This window comes from Calypte anna, chromosome 20 (assembly GCF_003957555.1).
Source record: "Calypte anna isolate BGI_N300 chromosome 20, bCalAnn1_v1.p, whole genome shotgun sequence".
NCBI lineage: Eukaryota > Metazoa > Chordata > Aves > Apodiformes > Trochilidae > Calypte > Calypte anna.
This window is the reverse complement of record NC_044265.1, coordinates 5584351-5603981: the sequence shown is the minus strand read 5'-3', so window position 1 is coordinate 5603981 and position 19631 is coordinate 5584351.

Sequence of the window (19631 nt, the reverse complement as noted above, 5' to 3'; positions counted from 1 at the left end):
AATGCAGATTTGCAGCCAGGCCCCTGTCCTGCTGCACATAACTTAAATTTGACTGGGAATTCAGTTCTTGCACTGAACAACTTGCTGTTGCTTTCCCAAAAGAATAATCAATATTCAATGCTGAACTGAAACCTAAGCAGCCTCTCTGGGTTTAGCAAGAACTGTGAACAGTTCGACTGGGAAAGGTAAGACAAAAAAAAAAAAAAGTCCAGACTAAAAAAATATCCAGACCATAACTGGTATAAAGAAGGTGACCAGGTGATGATTTACTGTCCCAGTGGCCACAGAACATCAAGGTTGTCATTTCCTGGCTGATTCAAAACAAAGAACATAAAGTTCTAGATGCTTGCTGAAGTTTGTTGCCACAGGATGTGATACACATATTTTTGGATTTGAAGAGTGCTGCCCAGGTCTGTGATATTAAAAAGAAAAATCTGCTCTCTCAGAGGTCTCAACCTGAGCACAGAGGGTTCCTGCAGTCAGGTATTGCTCAGCCAGCCTGTGGGTTCTGCATGGTTCCTGCAGGACCCAACCCTGGTCACTCAGGTGGGAGGAATGCAGGTCTTGCTGCACCTTTGGGCTGGTCCTAGTGGACTGTTGGGCAGGGGAGGAGGAGGAGGAGAAGGGATTTTGCTGCCTTCAGGTAACCACAAGTTCAGACTGTTGATTCTCTCCCCAGCTGCCTGGAGGCACAGTCATTTTCAGGACCATCAGAGGAATTTAATGGGTGGTTAAAAAATGTGGAAAAACATGCTGTGCTGAAACGTGGCAAAGCTACACCCCAGCCAGATGTCTTTCCTGATCCCAGGTCATGTCAGTGACCTGGAACAGAGTATGATGAAGTCCCATTGCTGTTTGACCCCTTCCTGACATGTTTTCAGCTATTATGGCAGAGTGGGTACTTAAAATACAGAAATCTGTTGTGATACTTGGTGTTGGCTGCTGAATAAGAGGATGCTGTGCATAAAAGTGTTCCAGAGTGAAGGCCTAAAGGGTATCTGTGTACTGCATTGTTGTATATATTGCTTTTAAATGTTTGGCTAGATTGTGCCAACCACTTCACTCGCATTAATTTAAAGCAGAGCTGTGTAGTTATGTACAGAGATGACAGATCCACTGCTTAAACAGCTCCAAGGAAGCATCATTTTATAATCTCCTCAATATTAGCTGTTAATTTGTTATTCTGTCCCCACAATAGCTGCAGTAACTAATGAGCTTGGACAATGTGATCACTGTCATAGGTTGTTAATGTGCTGGTAGGCATTCGGTTGCTTGGAGCAGCACCATGAAAAGCATCAAGGTTGCAAAATGAGATGAATTTTACTCACTGGAGTTCAGTTTTGCTCTGGTGCTCTCTGAGCATTGGTGCTGGCAGGAGACAAATGGAAGGGGTGGTGGTGGTGGTGCTGAGGGCAGGAGGACTCAGCAGCATTGGTTTTGACAGCAGTGGTGGTTGGAGTCCTGGTGGATCTTCATTGTTGTGATACTTGTGGCAAGGTGTTCTCTCACCTGTGTACAGAATTGAGGGGTTTTCCATAAAATTGGCACAGGGCTCACCAAGCCCAGAAGGCACTTGGACTATTCCTGCTGTTCATTTTCTTAAGCCACCTGAGAGAGCAAGGGGCTCTCTGCTTGGCTCCTTTTTACTGAGCTTTCTGGTTGTGTGAGGAGCAATTGTTATAATGAAAGAACTTTACTGAAAAAAAAAAAACCAACCCAACCCATAATTCTGTAATAATTCTGTAGACAGAAAACTGGAACTGATGCTGTGAGGCCCTTGGCCAAGTGATCACAGGGCTGCTGTGGAGTGAGCTGCTGGTGCAAGCAGCTTCAAAGTCTGCAGTGTCTTTATCCTGGTGGGGGACCTGGAAGCTGATAAAGTGTAATTGCCAGCTCAGGGATGGTCAAGTGGCTCCCATTTGGTCTTCAGTATTATGAAGTTCAAAGCATTCTGTAACCTTGTTATATAATTGGGTTATCACCTAATTCAGGTCAAAGAATACAAAAGTAGAAGTTGCAATTTACCAGGAGTGGTAAGCTTGGTCTATTTAAGCTAAAAGAGGGCTCAGACTGGGTTCCACCTCTTGCAGGGTCCCCAAGACCTGCTCTGGGTGGAAACACCACGTCAGAGAGAAGCCCTGGAGACTAAACATAGATCACATGTTTAATGTCCCAGATAGCTGAGCTGCACACGAGTCCTGCTTTTGGTCTTCAAGGCTTCTTATGTTTCCTGTGTCACAGCAACTTCAAACACTAACCATTCTTTGCTAAATCTCCATGAGGACACCAAGATTTAGAAGGCTTTGCTCCAGTTATTAATCTCCAAAATACTTAATGTGCTGTGTAAGACAGCATTTCAGAAGAAAGAGAAGATGCCCATGAGCTGTCACTTAAAATTTAGGATTATCCCCCAAGAGACAGTCTGCAATGCTATCATCATAACAGCCAGTTGCAAACCAGAAGTTTTGAAGGTGGTGTGGGATGAGCAGGGGAGGGCAGAATGCTGTGATGGATTTAACATTATCCCTGGAGTCATCTGCTGGGATTTCCACCCCGGTTCGGTGCATCAGGCACAGAGCAGCTGTGCTGATCCCATTGCTCACTTCCCACTGCTTTGTGCAGATACTGAGCTGGGCCCTGAGCATCCAGCTTCAACCAAACTTCTCAGTTTTAAATGGCTCAAACCACTGTCATGGTTTGCCAAGAGTTCTTCGGGCTCCTTTTGCTCCCCCCTTTTTAATGCTCAGTTTCCTGTATGTAATTGGCGTGTACCCTTTGCACCCTTTGTCTCCCCGTCGCTCATGACACGAGCCTGGCCCTACCTCTTAGGGTGGCCAAAGTTTCAAATTTATTTATTTATTTTGATTGTATTGTAGTTTTTTACATCCTTAGGGCTCTTCTCTTTCTCTTTTTTCCATGGTTTCCCTTTCCTAAGGCAGCAGAGACAATGATGAGAGCACTGATGAGATCCAGGAGACCTGGATCCATTTTCCTGTCTGTTTACTCCCAGCAAACCCCATTTGTTTGCTCTGTTCTGTGCCTCAGCACCTGTAACAGCAAAGCCACCCTGCTGCTGGTGCTGGCAGAGAGTGTCACACATTGGTGCTTTTAGGGTGGTGGGAAGGCTGGGAAGGGTTTGGGAGGGATCAAGTGGGAAACTGGAATAAAACTATAGAGAATGATGGGTCCATCTGAGCTGAATGCACAGCAAGACAAGTGGAAGATCTTCCCACACTCCTCCCTGAAGCTGGAAGGAGCACATAGCACTGTCAGGGTCACTCCATGCAGGTACACTTTTGTTCTTAAGCAACTGCTGTAGACTACTTTCAGTTAGAATATGGAGCAGGCTGGGCTTATAGTCTCAGTCAGGAGCTTTAATGCTCTTAAAATCCTGGGTTTAGACAGGGCAGTATTTTTTTACTTCTTTTATTCTTGTTGAGAACGAAGGTGAAGTATGAAGCAGCTTCTCCCTTTATAAATTGGGAAATAAAAGTGCTGTGCTGCTGAGGAAAGGATTTTTTATGTTGTCAGTGAGATTCTGTGAAGGCATCCAAGTTCCTGCATTTCCAGAATCCTTTGTCAGGCTTTTACATCAAGGGGATGCTCATCCCCAGGAAGGCTCAAGTGCATGGCTCTTGCTGGATCTATCTGGACAAATGAGCTTTACAACATGCAATAAAAAAGCATGGCTTTATTATAGCTTATGTCAAATGAATTCCAGAGGGGAGAGGCCTTTGGAAAGCTCCTGGTGTTAGAACTATCTGGGAGCATGGAGGACTGGATAGCAGGAAGGCTGCTGTGCAGTGGTATCTGGTGAACCTCTGGGTGGGAGAAGTTTTGAGGGGTGATGGCAACCTGCAGCCCCAAAAGCTCTGCTGTGTGGGCACATCCTTGAGTGCCTGCAGGAGGGGTTTTTCCTCGTCTTTAAACCACCACTGTTTCTGCATCTCTTCCTGGGGTATCCTTCAAGCTCCATCTCTCTATGTCCAGAGGGAAACTGTCCCCTAGGAGCACAGGAGGCTGGGAACTCTCTGCCTGGTCTGAGGCTTAGAATCATAGAATCAGCTGGGTTGGAAGGGACCTCTGAGATCAAGTCCAACCCTTGCTCCACAGACCATGGCACTGAGTGCCACATCCAGTCTCTTTTAAGTATCTCCAGGGATGGAGAATCCACTACTTCCTTGGGCAGCCCATTCCAATGTTATTTGTCTCTCTAATTTTCTTTCTACACAACCTAACTATAATCAGTAGGCTCTCTTCTTTACCCTAATTTCTTTCAAAAGTCTCCCTGTTCAGCTAGACCAGTCATCTTCTCTCCAGCTCGCCTTTCAGCACTCCTGGACAGCTGCTCCTGTGCTTTCAAGACTTGCTTCTTGAAGTTACATCCATCCCTCCCAGACCCTTCTGTTTTCAAGGGCTGTTTCCCAGGGCACACTCTGAATCAGTCTTCTGAATAGGCCAAAAATCTGCCCTCCAGAAGTCCAACGTAGAGGTTTTATTGACAGCCCTCCTTGCATCCCTGAGTATTGAAAACTATTATTTTTGGGATCACTGTGTCCCAGACTTCCACTGACCACCACGACTCCCACCAGCCCCTCTCTGTTTGTGAACAGGTCTAGCAGGGCTCCACCCCTGGTGGGCTCATTTACCAGCTGGAGCAGGAAATTATGAATTTCCTAGACTGCCTCCTCTCTGCTGTGCGGAGTTCCCAGCAGACATCCAGCAGTTTAAAGTCACCCATGAGAACAAGGGCTGACGATTTCGAAACATCTGCCAGTTGCTTGTAGAATAATTCATTCCCCTTATCATCCTGATTGGGTGGTCTGTAACAGACTCCCCCCACGATACCAGCCTTGTTGGCCTTCCCCCTGATTCTGATCCACAGACACTCAACCTTATCGTTATTGACTTCAACTTCTACAGTGTCAAGAGACTCTCTAACATACAGAGCTACCCCTCCACCTCTCCTACCCTGCCCGTCCCTTCTGAAGAGCCTGTAGCCACCCATGGCAGCACTCCAGTCATGGGAGTCATCCCACCACGTTTCCGTGATAGTGATTACATCACAGCTTTCCTGCTGCATGATGGCTTCCAGCTCCTCCTGTTTGTTGCCCATGCTGTGTGTGTTGGTGTACATGCACTTCAGCTGGGCTGCTGGTTTGGCTCTTAACTTGGGCTATCCACCCTTGGGCTCCTTTCTGGAGAGCCCGGTTTCAACCCCATCCCCCTTCAAACCTAGTTTAAAGCCCTCATCAGCCCCGCCAATTTATAGGCTAGAGTCCTTTTGCCCTTGCTAGATAGATGAAGCCCGTCTGGTTTGAAGAGACTGGTTTGATAATTTTGGCCCATGCTCAAAAAACCCAAAGTTCCAATGGTGGCACCAATCCCTTAGACACCTATTGACATGATAGGTTTTCCTACCCCTCATTCATCTCTGCTACTGCAGGAATTGAGGCAAACACCACCTGTGCTCCTGACCCATCAACTAAGTGACCCAGTGCCTTGAAGTCCTTTTTAATTGTCTTAGTACTTCTTCCATTAATGTCATCACTGCCAGCCTGGACTACCAACAGTGGATAATAATCAGAGGGCCGAATTAGCTGGGGGAGTCTCCTACTGAAATCCCTCACCCAGGCCCCAGGAAGGCAGCAGACCTCCCCGTGGGAATGAGTCAGGTTGACATATAGGGCCCTCAGTTCCCCCTCAGAAGGGAGTCACCAACTACAACTACCCTTCTTTTTTCTTTGTAGCTGTAGTTGTAACCTGCCTGGTAGATGGGGAGTGAACAGGAGACCTTCCAGACAGATCTTTCTGTCCTCTGCCTGATTCTCTGAGTCCCAGGGCTTCATAACTGTTCTCGAAGGGCACCTGGGGAGATGGTGGGGGTTGGGAGGGGATCCTTTTGCCTCTCTGATGAGGGACCTGTTTCCATTCCCTCCCATCCACCTGGTTTGCTCCAACTGCCTGATGGCAGGAGGGACAGGGCTTCACCATCTCCTTCTGGACTTCTTTTGGGTTAGAAAGGTGTGACTCCACCAGTCAATTTCCCTTTCACTGTCCCTAATACTTCTTAGTCTCTCTACCTGCTCCTTGAGCTCTGCACAAGGCATAGCAAGTCATTCACCTGCTCACATCACACACAGACACCACTCACACCGTCCTCAGGGTGCTAACACAAGGCTCAGACACTCCACACAGCCAGAGGCCTGAATACTACGTCCCTCTTGCTGTCCCTCTCGGGGGTTCCGTCTGTGTGGACACACTCTGCGTCTTAACAGCACCAGGTTTTGCTTTTTTGGAGACCATTGCTCCTTCAGGAGAGCTGGGAGGTGGCTGTGCCCCTCCTGCTTGCCCTGCCTCGGCGAACTGCCTCACTAACTGCTGTGCCACGTTCCTGTTTCCCTGCTCCTGTTCACCCCGCTCCGGGTCCCTGTCGCTCCTCACAGCCCTTCCTGTCCCTCTGGGCAGGGCTGGGTGTTGCCCCCTTATCAGCTGATGGGCCTCACCTGAGAGCACCAGCTTGCTTGTTTGGGGAGAGTTGGAGTCTGCACAGTTTTTTGGGTAATCTTTCTTTCCACTAAGGATATTGATGTGGAAATGTTGTTCTTTTGGGTGTTCTCACTCTTCAAAGGAGACTTAATAATAAATAAGAAACTCCGGGCTGCCTCATGCTTGGTTCTGTGTTTGAACAGCAGCCCAACCATGTCCAAGGAGCAGCCCTCTTCATCTGATCCTCCTCTGCTTTGAGGCTAAGCAGGGACTTTCACAGGGCTCTTCCATACAGTATTAAAAATAACTTCAGTTGCTGGTAGAGTGACAAGAAGTCCCCTGGGACACATGGGTTCCTCGGAAGTCATCTCCTCTGTCACCCCCCCTCACCTTAAGCCCCAGCTGCCTTCCAGCATTCCAGCTGCTACACTAAATCCATCCCATCCCAAAGCCCTCAGCTTATACACTGCTAGTGCTCCAGACACAAGATGCCTTAAGAAGGCCCCAAATTGTTTTCTTAGGTCTGTCCTCACTGCCAGGCCCCTTGGATTCCACCATGCACAGGAGGAAGCTGTCCCAAGGCAGATGCTGTCTGCTAGGGCTGGAGATGAGCTATCAGTGAGCTTCTTGCATGACACCTTGCAGAGCTTGTCTAGCAAAAGTGCCTCTGATCTCTGAACGTGGCAGGGTTGGGGCTTTTCTTATCATCTCCAAACTTAAATGTATTTCATATCCTGATCTTTAGGTCACTCCTTTTTTGTTTCCCCACACCAGGGCTTGGTTAAAATATACCCCACTCCTCCTCTCACCCCAGATTCTTGCCACATACCTGGCATTCCTTCATCCTTAATGAGATGAAGGAGTGGGGGATTTAACCCTCCTGGAATTTTAGAGGAATACTAAGTGGATTTCTGATGAAAAGCCCCATTTAGAGTCCAAATCCCCCCAAAAGGTAGTCCCCTCATGGCAAACCTTGCTTTTGCTGGTAATGGCAAACAGTTTTCAGTTACTTGTTCTATAATTATTTTTTTTTCTTGAACCTTGTTGTAGATGTTATCATTGATGGAGGTGATGTTGGAGCAAGCACCTGATGTTGGGGATGAAGCAGAGGAGACTTGGATCCTTGCAAAGGTAGGCAGGGACACCAGGAGAGCTCCTGGGCTGTTGGCACATGAAGTTTTACTACACCCAACATGGACAAACTCTCCATATAGACAAGGCAGCATAAAGGTTGTTAAGTTAAAATAGTTTCTTCTACGCTGAGTCATTATTTACTCTAATAAACATAAAGCTGCCATTGGATCTAAGGTTCCTCCAGCCTGGTCCTGGTGGTGACCTCCAGGAGATGGTGAGGGAGGAGTGTAAGGATAAGGAGCAGTGGTGATCTGTGTGTGTGCAACAGGGAGGAGATTGTCAGTTCAGCTGATGGATTCAATAGAGCCACGTGAACATTTGGGTTTACAACAGGATCCATTCCCATGGCAGGACTGGTGCCCTCTCATGAGTGGAAAGGAGAGGTTAAGGAATCCAAATGACAGAGCTCTGCAAGGATGTGGATTTGGGGGTAGCAACACTGGGCTGGGCTGTGCCCACTGTGCCATCTTTGGGATGTGCTGGGCCTGCAGTGAAGCTGCTGTGGTTGCCCCAAGTGATGAAGGGCTGGGGCAGGACACAGCATCTGGCCAGCAAGCCCAGCTCTGTGTCCTGGGCAGGGAGGGAGCTTTGCTGCAGCTCCACGGGGCAGCTGCAGAGCAGCAAGAGCCTTGGGTCCTCTGATGGGATGGCCCCGTGCTGCTGTCATCCTGCTCAATGGGTGGCAGAGGGCCATGGGCTGCTCTGCCTGCTGAGGAAACAATGGAAGGAAAGCTTTGATTTCCCCAGTGATGGACACCCTCCTGCTGCAGGTGGTGCAGATGGAAGGAACTGGGGGCTGGGGGCTCAGGTTTTCTGCTTTTATCCTTTGTTAACTACTGGAGACTTCTTGTTGTGGGAACTGCTGTGACCAATCTGCAGGCTTTGTTTATGCACTGGGGCTGACATTGTTTGCAGCAGGGCTTTGATATTCAGCCCCAGGAGTGTCCTCTGGCTTGGGAACAGGAAGAGTTGAGCCTGGAAGTCCAGCCCAGGAAGAAGGGCTGCTGGCCTGCCATGGTGGCACCATGCAGTGCTGGGCCTCTCCATCACCTGGGAAGATGGCTGAGTTGTGCTATTCTGCACTGTCCCCAAGCTTTGGCCCAGCATCTGTCCTCCTTGGAGGTGGCAGTGTCCCATGTCAGCAGCAGACACTGCTGGAGCTCTGATGATGCTGCAGTGCCAGAGGGGGAGAAAATGCAAAGGACAACCTGCATTAATGGGGATTTGTCGTGTTTTCCTGGGAACAGAAAGAACTAGGAGGTCCAGAGCTCTTGCACGGGGTCCAGGCTGTAGATTCCTGCCTGGAAGAGCTGGGAGGTGCCCCAAATATGCTTGAACTGCTGGAGCTTTGCTCAGACCTCCTCTCTGCAACTTCTTCAAGGTGCAGCAGCCACTCCACCCACCCCTTTCATCAGGGATGAGCTGGAGCTGGAAGGGATGATTCCCCAGCTCCTGAGGGCTTGACTTCCCAGTGCACTGGAATACTCACCCAGACTTTTGGGGATGGTTCCTGCTCACAGGAGGCTTTCTCTGCCCCTCAGTGCCCACATCCATTTATCTGGGAATTGAATAGAAACAACTTTTATATTGATGCAAAAATGGAGTAAGTAATTCATATTTATACTGTCTCTGAGGCCATTCTCTTGAATTCATTTTAAAAATCCCAATAAATACTGTTTTCCCCAACACAACAGCTTCCCCAGGCAAGAAAGACAACAATCCCCAGGAGCCATAAACCCCTTGAGTGTGTTTATCCAGCTCAAAATGCACTTTATAGTGTGTTATACACCTTCAGCCCACTCTGTTATTTTACATGCTGGGATATGAAATACTTCTAAGCACTGGCTGCACTGTGCAGCTTATGGAGAGGTTGAAAATGAGTCTTTAATTGCAAACTCAGTGAGTGTGGCAGTTTTTACAAGCAGAAGTTCAATTACAGGAGCCAGCAGCCACGAACAGTTGATTTTATCAGGTATTAAAGCAGGGCTCATCAAGAGGGGTTTTATCTCGAGCTCCAGGTTTTATGGGGAAGGTCTAAGTACATGGTCACCTTCTCAAGGAGAACTTTAACTTTCAAGTACTCTCCAGCACCCTGGGCTGGCAGCTGAGGGACTGAGCTAGGTGGGAAGTGGAGCTGATGTCTGTGCCTCCCTGTGCTGCAAGAAGCAGAAGAAAACAACAACAACAAAAATATTACTCCCCTAACCTTACTGTCCTGATTTTGAACCCAAAATAGTAATTTGATATTTCCCACAGAAGCACATTCCCCCCATGTCTTCTTCTGAGCTGCTATACTGATGATTTCCTATTTTCCTTCCCTTTCTAGAAGAGTGTGTGAGCAGCTCCAGCTCCTGAATTGAAGGAAGCTTTTTCCTGAAATGCTCCAAAGGTTTTCTGGCTCAGGAAATTAATCCTCAAATCTGAGTCTGAATTCTTTGGGTCTACAAACACCAGAAGTCCACACAAGGCTGGTAAAAAACAGCAAGTCAAGCCCTGCCAGAAGGAACATTTTCCACTGCTCCACCTTTGCAGATTTCATGTCCTCTGAGTATTTTTGCTTAATGCAAAAATTTGTCAGAAGATGCTCAGTGAAACTCCCTCTTCTTCTAGAAAGAAGGCACTGTGGCTTAAATTTAGGCCAAAAAAAAAAATAATCTTGTTTTGTTTCATAGACAGCCTAAGGACTTTCTTGAAGTTCAAGCAAAAGTGTGTACATTTTGAAAGTGTTTGCTCCTTCCTGTTTCTGCTTAAAAATAAAAAGGTTGTAACTCAAAACTGTGGGATCATTTTTTTTCTGTAATTTTAAGGATTTGGAACTTAAGTGCAAGCCTTTAGTGTCATATTTTATGAATTCTGGTGCCACAACTGTTTAGACATACAAGTAATTTGAGTCTAGTTTTATGTTAAACAAAGAATCATAATTAATACAATCATGTTTAATGTCTTCCTTACCAAACATAAAGATGAAATTTCTCCAGAGAAAAGTTTTCTCAACTAAATCGAAAGATTCTTTTTAAATAATTTAGCTTTTGGAGACAGAAGTTTAAGTTGTTAGATAAGATGAAAGCAGTTAATAAAATGCAAAGTGCTTTTGTTAAGATGTGCAGAGAGAATCCCAGGGAGCCTCATTCTCATGCTTGCAGCATCCCCCTCCCCTGGCTAACGATGGGGGAGGAGCAGGGAGGGCTTTCCTGACTCATCCTAAGGGATGACTTAGGGACATCCTAAGGGAGGATAAATTCTCCCCCCCAGCACCATGGAAAACACAAAATGAAAAGCTTTTCATTGCCTGAGCTCCCCAGGGCCCACACTTTTCACTACTCTCTCCCATTTCTTAGCTACACTTTGTGGCCAGTTTGGGAGGTGGAAAATCTGCAGAGTAGAAAGTCCCTGTGGTCACTCCCGGCCTCGTGGTGGAATCCTTTCTAGAGCAGCTCCTGGCTGCTGCCCCAGCTCAGCCAAGGCTTTGGGGACATCCTCAGGGCAGGGCATCCTGAGCACATGGAAATTTTCCAAGCTGCCTCCTGTTCCCTGCACACCCCCATGGCCAGCTCAGCCAGGGATGCTCTGGGAAGGTGCACTGGTGGCATCTTTACATCTGGAGCTGGAAACAGGCCCCTGGGAGTTGCTCCATGCCAGCCACCCTACCCCTGGGGAAGCCACTCATGCCACAGCCACCACTGCCTGTCCCTGCAGCACCTTGTGTCCCACAGGATTCACAGATCCAGAATGATTTCCCATCCTTTTAATCTTCTGTGTGGCACATCTGCTGTCAAGTCACAGAATCACAGCATCACAGAATGGTTTGGGCTGGAAGGGACCTTAAAGCTCATCCAATTTTAACCCCAGCCTGGGGTTAAAAGCTGGTGAGGACAACCTCCCACCAGCCCAGGTTGCTCCAAGCCCCACCAAACCTGGGCTGGAACACTTCCAGGGATGGGGCAGCCACAGCTTCTCTGGGCAACCTGGCCCAGGGGCTCAGCACCCTCACAACAAAGAATTTCTTCCTGATATCTGACTTAAATCTCCTCTCTTCCAGTTTAAAGCCATTCCCTCTTGTCCTATCACTCCATGCCATTGTGAAAAGTTCCTCAAGCTTGGGAGCGTTTATCTTCTGTGGAAAATTTAGTGCTGATGCCTTCAGCAGGAGCAGAGTGTCACAGCTGGGATGTGCATCACCCATACCCTGATCTGATGTTTCTTACCACCTTGTCTGCACTTTGCTGGTTCACTTCTGAGCTCTGAACCACTGTCCCCCAACTCTTGGTGCATTGTAAATGCATTTGTGCTTTTTCCTTCTGTGTGGCTGATACCCACACATCCCCTTCTCCAGAGGAAAAAGTCATCATTACCCTTGTGTTTCACCCTCAGCAGAACACAGCTGAGCAGGGGGTCATCAAGAGGGCATTGGAACAACATTGCTCTGGAGTACAACCTTCAAATCATTTGCTTAAATTTCTGAAGGCAGAGGGAGGAGTGTGTACTTGAAGCTATCTGTTTCTGCAGATAAAATAAGTGCTTGTTTTGCTTGTAGTCACTCCCTGAGGACCTTAGCATTAAGTAGCCCTCTGGGATCTCTGCTGTCAATATTAGCAGTAATTATTAGGAGTAATGGTCAATTAGGTGTCCTGGGAAGGGAGGAAGAGCAATGAACTGAGGTGTAAATTTTAACACCATCAGGACAAAAGAAAAATTAATGTTTGCTGAGCAGAAAGGATTTAAGACCCTAGCAGAGAAGGAGGAGACTAATACCTGTAAGCCTTTAAAAGTAGGAAATATTAGAAAATACTTAAAAATGCTTTTGCAGAGCTTGCCAAACAAGCAAAGCACATTGCAGCATTTCCCACCTCCTGGCTCCCACGGATCTGACTTTTGATTCACGATTTACTGAAGGTGTTTTGCTGCCCAGGCTCCGAGCAGGGCTGGAAGGAAAGTGGATCTAGGGGCCATTGTATTGTCAGGGAGAGGAATGTGGTTTTGTGCTCTTGAAAGAGCTGGAAATTTGCAGCAGGTCAGCTCTGGGCTGCTGAGGGATTAGGTCAGTATCAGCTCCCACTGCTGCCCTTAAGGCAAATTGAATTTTTCACAGAAAAGGGAAGAAAGAATTAATAATAACTCTGTAACCTTGCTAATCACCTGCCACTTAAGTAAGGCAGCAGGAACCATCCCCCCCCTTCTACCTGGCTCCTTTGATGGGCACAAGCCTAATCCTGGAGGAATAGAATGATTCATGCCCAGCTGGAGCTGTGCTGGGTGCTTGGGTTTGGGGGGTGAGGTCTTGGTGCTAGGGGAAGGGAGGTCTGGGTTAGGCTGGAGCTGAGCTCAGCTCAGCTTAGCATGGGGGTGTCCAGCCTGGGAATCACAACTTTACCTCCCAGGGGTTTTATTCTCAGATCTGTAAATTTCAGAAGTTCTGGGTCTATGGATCTGCCTTTGCTGCTGTTGGGAGAGTGGGAAGGAGGCTGCTTCATCTCACACAGGTACTGCTTGCTCCTTTTGTCCCTTGAGGCTTTTCCTGCTGTACTGGGGTGTCCCAGTGCCATCCCTCCCCCTGCCCCCAAACAGTGCTCTAATCCTGGGAAACCCCAGCTCAAATCTCTGCTTGGCCTGAACTCTGGGGGATGGGTGGCTGCTGAAAGGGGGGTTTTCAAGTGCTTTTGCCGGGAAGGTGTCTTTGGGCTCTGTCTTCCTGCTGAGCAGGAGCTGCCTGTAGAAACCTTGCAATGGTCACAGTTTGACTGCTTTGCTTGAAGAGGTTACTATTTATAGGAATACAGTTTCCATACAGAAAACAAGAGAAAAGAAAGCTGCAGATGGATCTTAAGCCAACGTCCCTGCAGCTCTTGGATTAAGGCTTAATGGTGGCTCTCAGACAGTGGTTCCTTTGTAGCTCCTCAGAGATCTCCCAAGAGCAGAAGGGAAGTGTTTCACCAGCATCAGAGCAGCTGCTTCACCAACTCTTCTCTGGCTGAAAAGAATATGTACCATGGAGAATTCTGTGTGATGCTTTGCTTCTCTCACTCCTGAGGTTTGTTGATCCTCACCCCCAGAGACCCCTCCCACACTTCTGTCACAGCTGGGCTTGGCCAGACTGAGAACAGGAGGTGTTAAGGGTAATAAAAGTGAAAAAGTAGTTGGAGGGCTGCTGTGCTTTGATCTGTTTGTCCACAGTGTTGGACGACAGCCTGGTGGCCCTACAGAGAATTCATCCCACTGCCGCAAGAGCTTTGGCAGTGCTGCTGGGTGCACTGATGGAACCAGGACCTGTTTCTCAGAGGCTTGGGTGCAAGGAGGTCAGGGATCTGTTTGTGGTGTGGGGATGTGGAGGCTTGGGCTGAAATGGAGGATTCAGGTTGAACAAGTTTGGTCAGGTGTGACCTGAGCCCTTTCCTTGATGGTCCTGCCAGTTCTGCTGGGGATTGTGGAGCCTGGCACAGCTGCTGAGGGGAGGGGACTGTCCTCTTCCATGGAAACTTGGGGAAGGGGGGGACACTGTAAGGACACGAATGAACCATTCAGGTGATTTATTGCCCTGGGGTCTGGATGCTGGGCTGATCTCCACTGAGCTCTGCCACCATGGGTGTGTTTGAATAACACCCACAGGTTGAGGGCCACCTTGGCACATCCTGGAAGGCATCAGCTGGCTGGACTTTAGGAGGGGAAGTGGGTGATTCCCTTAGAGAGAGGGGGCAGGGTGCTGGCTGAGCTTCTGAGGGGTCAGCCGAGGCTGAGCTCTGGTGTCTGCAGTGCCAGAGCACCCTGAGCCTCCAATAGGAGCTCTCTTGGTTATTTTAAATTCAGAGCAAGCAGAGGTTTCCTGTAGCACCTGGCAGGGATGGTTGGAGGATAAATAAGGTTATGACTCAGGGAAAGTCTGGTCTGACCAGGTAGACACCTCCAGTGTGCCTATGTCTGGGCTTGCTGCAGATGCTGTGTCCCTCCAGGCAGGGACAGGTCTCATGCCTAGCCCAGGTTATTTCCAGAGCTCTTGGTTATCTCTGCATTGGGTCTCCCCCAGGCCATAGATGTGGGAAAGCCAAAGGAAGCAATGCTCACATCTCTCTTCCAAACACATGCCAATGTTGAGCAGAGACAGTGAAAGCATCAGCTGTCCAGTAATGTGGAATTTATAGCAACCCATTAACTCCAGACCTTGCCTTAAGAAATGAAACAAGAGCTGCCTGCTGGAATTAGGAACAAGAAGCAGGAGAGGATTTTTCTGTATCCTTCCCTACACCTTTTAACCTTCACACAGCCCAGCCCTGCAGCCCTCACTCTTCATGGGAGCAGCAGCTCCCAGCTTTGGGCTGGGCTCTGCCAGGCATCTTCCAGGTCTTTGTCCAGGCACAATGCCACCACATAGGGACACGTGCCACAGCCTGGCTTCCGAAGATCAGGACACGCATGAGAGATGCAAATTGGGACTGGTTTGTTTTTGTTTTTTTTAAAAAAGAAAGTTAAACTTGAAACTGCTGTTCCAGTCTGTGGGGATGTGTACAGTAGGATACACACCTGACTGAGGACTTAAAACCTACCACACACAGCAACAGGCAAAAATTTGCCCCTTGCCTTAGCACAGCTGATATTTCAAGACTGAGCATTATTTGGGATTTGTAAGTTGTCAGTTTTAAGGCCCCTGTTGATATCCATGGGAGCTTACACCAAAGTTCATGGCTTTTGGAAGGCTGACTTCTTCCTACTTTATTTTTATTTCAGGTTTAGATTTTTTTTTTTGTTTTTTTTTTTTTTTGCACTGTTTCATGGTCAGGGATAGGAATCACAAATCATTTATTGGAGCATGGAACAAGGCCACAGCCAAGAAAATATATATTTTTTTTACTGAGAATACTCACCCTGCTTGTGAAACTTGCTGGGTATAAGTCTGTGTTTCTGGTGATTTCACTGATACCTCCCCCTGTATGCCTCTAAAACACCATCACCAAGAAAATTTAAGACCTTTCCAAAGAAGCTTAGCTAGAGCATTTTTGTCTTGTATATTATTTAGCATCTGAAATGCTGAGAAGGAACTTCTGAGGAAGAGTTGGGGAGTTTAATCCACCCCACCTGAAAGCTTCAGTGGCTGGGTTTTTGAGAGCCTTTATCCTGAGCTGCCAAACCTTGATGCACAAGGCAGACCAAACATCCTTCTTTTAACTGCTGTGAGTGGTCCCTTGGGAATAACAGGGATCCCAAAGTGTCTTTATCAAACCCAGGAATACCTTGTCCATGCTCCAAACTGCTGTAAGCCAGCAAGGGACACAGTCCCAGATTCTTCCTAAACTCTAATAGAGAATTTGCAGAGTTGTATTTCTCTTGTTAGGATGAAAATATTATAATTCCTTTGAGAAATTAAGAGTACTCAGATTAAATATGACTAATTCCTCCTTCCCTTCTGCTCCAGAATAACCTTTCCCAAAAACCCTGAGGAAATGAGTAGGTTTAGGGTAGTTTAGCTGGGCTTGCAGAGCATGGTAGTGCTGTCAGCTGAGCCTTCCCCTCTGGGGGGTCTCGAGTGCCCTGAGTCCCCAGTTCAAGTTCTGCTGGTAACCAGCACCAAGTCACTGCACCATGAACTCTGCTGGGATTCTGCACTGAGAGCTCAAGGGAGGACTGCTTTAAAAAATCAGGGCTTTATTCCTCTGCTTATGGGTGGAATTAAAAAACAAAACAAAAAGCAACAACAACAACAACAAAAAAAAAACCACAAAAATAAAAAAAAAGGGGGACAGGGGGGGAGAAATGAAATGCCAAGCAGTTATCAAAATTTAGCAGTGTCCTCATGTGCTTTGCAGTGACTTTTACCCAATGTCCTTTCATGTTTCCCTAATGCCACCTTCCCTGCCACACTTGTGCTTTCCTGGGAACTGGAGCAGTGTGGTTGCTTTCTGTTTACATCCTTGCTAATGATTTGACACCTCTGAGGCTTTCAGGCTGAAATAGGTGTTATGTTGCAGATGTTATGTACTGTTAGTGGCAAAGGCTGGGGTTTGATAACCTTCCTAATGGTGCCAATTTTCATCCAGTCACCTTTAGAGCAGCTGAATAACTGCAGGGTTAACCCTGTTAACCAAGCAGCAGACAGGCCCTGCAGGGAAGAGGGGACCCAGGGTGTCAATAAAAGCCCAATGAAGCCCTGTGGCTCTCCTTGGCCCAGGCAGCAAATCTTCTCATTGGAGCTAGAAAGTAAGAGGTTTATTTCTTAGGGAATGGAGGGGTAATGTGAAAAAAAAAACCAAAAAACACAAAACAACAACAACCTCATCAGTGGAATGGTCAGCATCTTGCTCTTTGTTCCTTTTTTTTCCTTGGTATTTACTTTTCTTTTAAGTTCATTGGTGTGTCAAAACACCTGAAAGACAAACTCTGTAGGAGAGTCATGTCTGCTGTCAGACCCACTGGTGCAACTGGGAACCAGGCACTTCATAAGCACTCGAGCCTTCAGAGCAGGAAATTTCCATTTAATAGTGATTCGATACTTTTTTTTTTTCTCCTTATAAATACTGTAGCACAGTGGACATTGTCATCTGCACTTTTCCCATTACAGCTGTTGTCTTGGGTTTTGTTTACTCACTAGGATCTCCATGGAAAAAATGCCCTTTCACTTATTCTCCAGCACTCACAAAGCCACTTTGCTGGAATACACATGAAACAACTAGAAAAATCTGCAGCAGATGCAGAGCCATGCCCAGGCTGAAGGCACTAAGAAAGGAGAAAATATTCATTTACTTTCCTCAGGCTTCACTGAAAGTGGGAGAAGTCTGGGAGGCTGCAAAATAAACCCCAAGTTTGTGGCAGGAGTGACCTGAACGTTCCCACCCATGTTTGTGTTTGGGGTTTGGTGTGTGTGTTGGGCTGTCTTGGTGCATGTTAAATCAGCTCTCAAAAGCCTCTGGGGGAAAAAAGAAATCCTGGTGTTCTGTTTTGTGCTGTGTGGGCTGTGCAGTGAGGCTGAATACCTGAACCCTGAGTCTGTATTCCTAATGCCAAGGAACTGAGAATGGGGCTGAGCTTCTGGTGCCTCCTGATGTGTCTGTTGGGATTGCTCAGTTCTCACTGCTGGTAAGTGCTGATGAATTTCAATGTTCATTTGTGGATTTAAAGAGCAAAGGCACTGTATCCACAGTTGGAAACACTGGACATGTGTGTCCAGCTGAGACCACTGGGAATGTAACCCAAGTGACACAAGTGCTGCCTGTGCAGTGACATTGCATTCAGGACACCTGATGGGTAAGGCCATCCTAAACATGAAATATCTTTGTTTAAATCCCAGCGACCCAATCTCTGAGCCTCGCAGCTGCATGTCTCAGCTGGAGCTTTCCTTGTCTCAAGCTGCTCAGGCCCTGAGTCCAGTCCTGAAACTCCCAGGGGTGCTTTCATTAACTGTAGAAACCAGATCTGGCCCTGAAAGATGGACAAAGGCTTCTCACACTCCTGCTCCTGGTGAGGCTTTTGTGCCTCCAGCTATCAGATGTGTGCTCTGCTGAACAGCATCCTGAAAGATGCATGAGCTGTCAGCATCTCTGTTTCCCAGCAGGCAGGTGCCTGTGCTGCCAAGGCTCTGAGCAGCAGCTCCAGCAAGAAAAGTCTCTTCCTGCTCTTTTCTGCTTCACAGGTGGTCAACCTGAGGAACTCAGAGTATTTTTAAAGTCTGACCAGCCAGGTAGTGCTGACACTGATGGATTGGACTCAAGGGGGGGGGGGGGAGGGGGGGGGGGTTGATGCTGGCTTTGGGGTGCTGGTCCAGGAACCCAACAGTGTGTGGTCACTCTCAGGGAAGGAGCAGGACCTGAGCAGAAGCATCATCCATGGGAATGGATGGAGAACAAACTCCCCATGAACAAACTCCTCTGGAAAGCACAAAGCTCCTCCAGCAGCAGAACTGGGGGGCTGATGGGTGGCTGGTTCACCCAAGGGCTGTGTGGTGCCAGGGCTTGCCCAAACCAAGGGCTTGGGGTTACGAGTAAGGAAACCAGTTTGCAGATTCTCTGTTCCAAAGGGCTCTGAGGCAAAGTTTCTCTCCAAGATTGGATTGAAAATTACCTTAAACAGTTGTAGATCTAAATAGAAATGCCAGGCACACCCTTCAACACTTCAGCTTGTCAAATACCTGAATGCCACAGGGGATTTTTATGGCTAAAGCTTCTGTGCACTTTGTATAAAGCAGATTATTGTACAATATTTGCTTGAACTGGGGAGAAAGCTCAGAGATTATGACAAAGCACTGATGAGTTTCAAATGCAGTGCAGAGGTGATACTTGAATAATTGCCAGTCAAGGAGTGTCCAGCAGAAGGTGGAAAGCACTTTAATGGGACCACTATGTAAACAGTAGAAAATGTCATGTTTTTCCTCTGTAAGTGCTCTGATCTTCCCTCCAACCACCACAATCTTTTGAAAAAATTGATGTTTGCTTTTAAGATCAGTGCTGTCCTCTGTGTTTGTCACCAGAATTCATAATGTTGTTATGTTCCTGTCACCTAGGGGTTTACCTTTGAGTCTGGGCTATCTCCATGCATTTCCTACTTGTAAAGGATGAAAGAAGCCATAAGTTAGAGAAATGTGTAGTGCTGAAGGTCTGTCTGAGGATGCTGTAGTTCCCATTTTGCTGATGTAGCAAACTTGTCAGCATGGCTGCACACTGGGTTTCTGTGCAAGCTCTGCTTTCTCTACCTGCAGCCCCCAGGCTGGAGAGCAGGAGCATGGAAATGATTTTCCAAATTTCTATCAGCTTTGGGAAATACAGGTGAAGGCTCCCCCCTGTTCTACACATGAATTATAGGCTGCATTGTTTCTCTGAGGCCAGAAACAGCCATTCAAGGACAGTTTTAGGACTGGGTGGTTTATTTCAGTTAAGGGAAGGGAGTAGGCATGGGCTGCAAAGAAAACAGCATTATTTTATTTAAAAATTAAACCATCCTTCAGCCCAGTACTGTGATGTTTTAGAAGCATCTTTCTTTGACTAATGTGATTTTTCTTTCTTTCTTTTTTCTCTCTATCTAAAAGCCTTCAG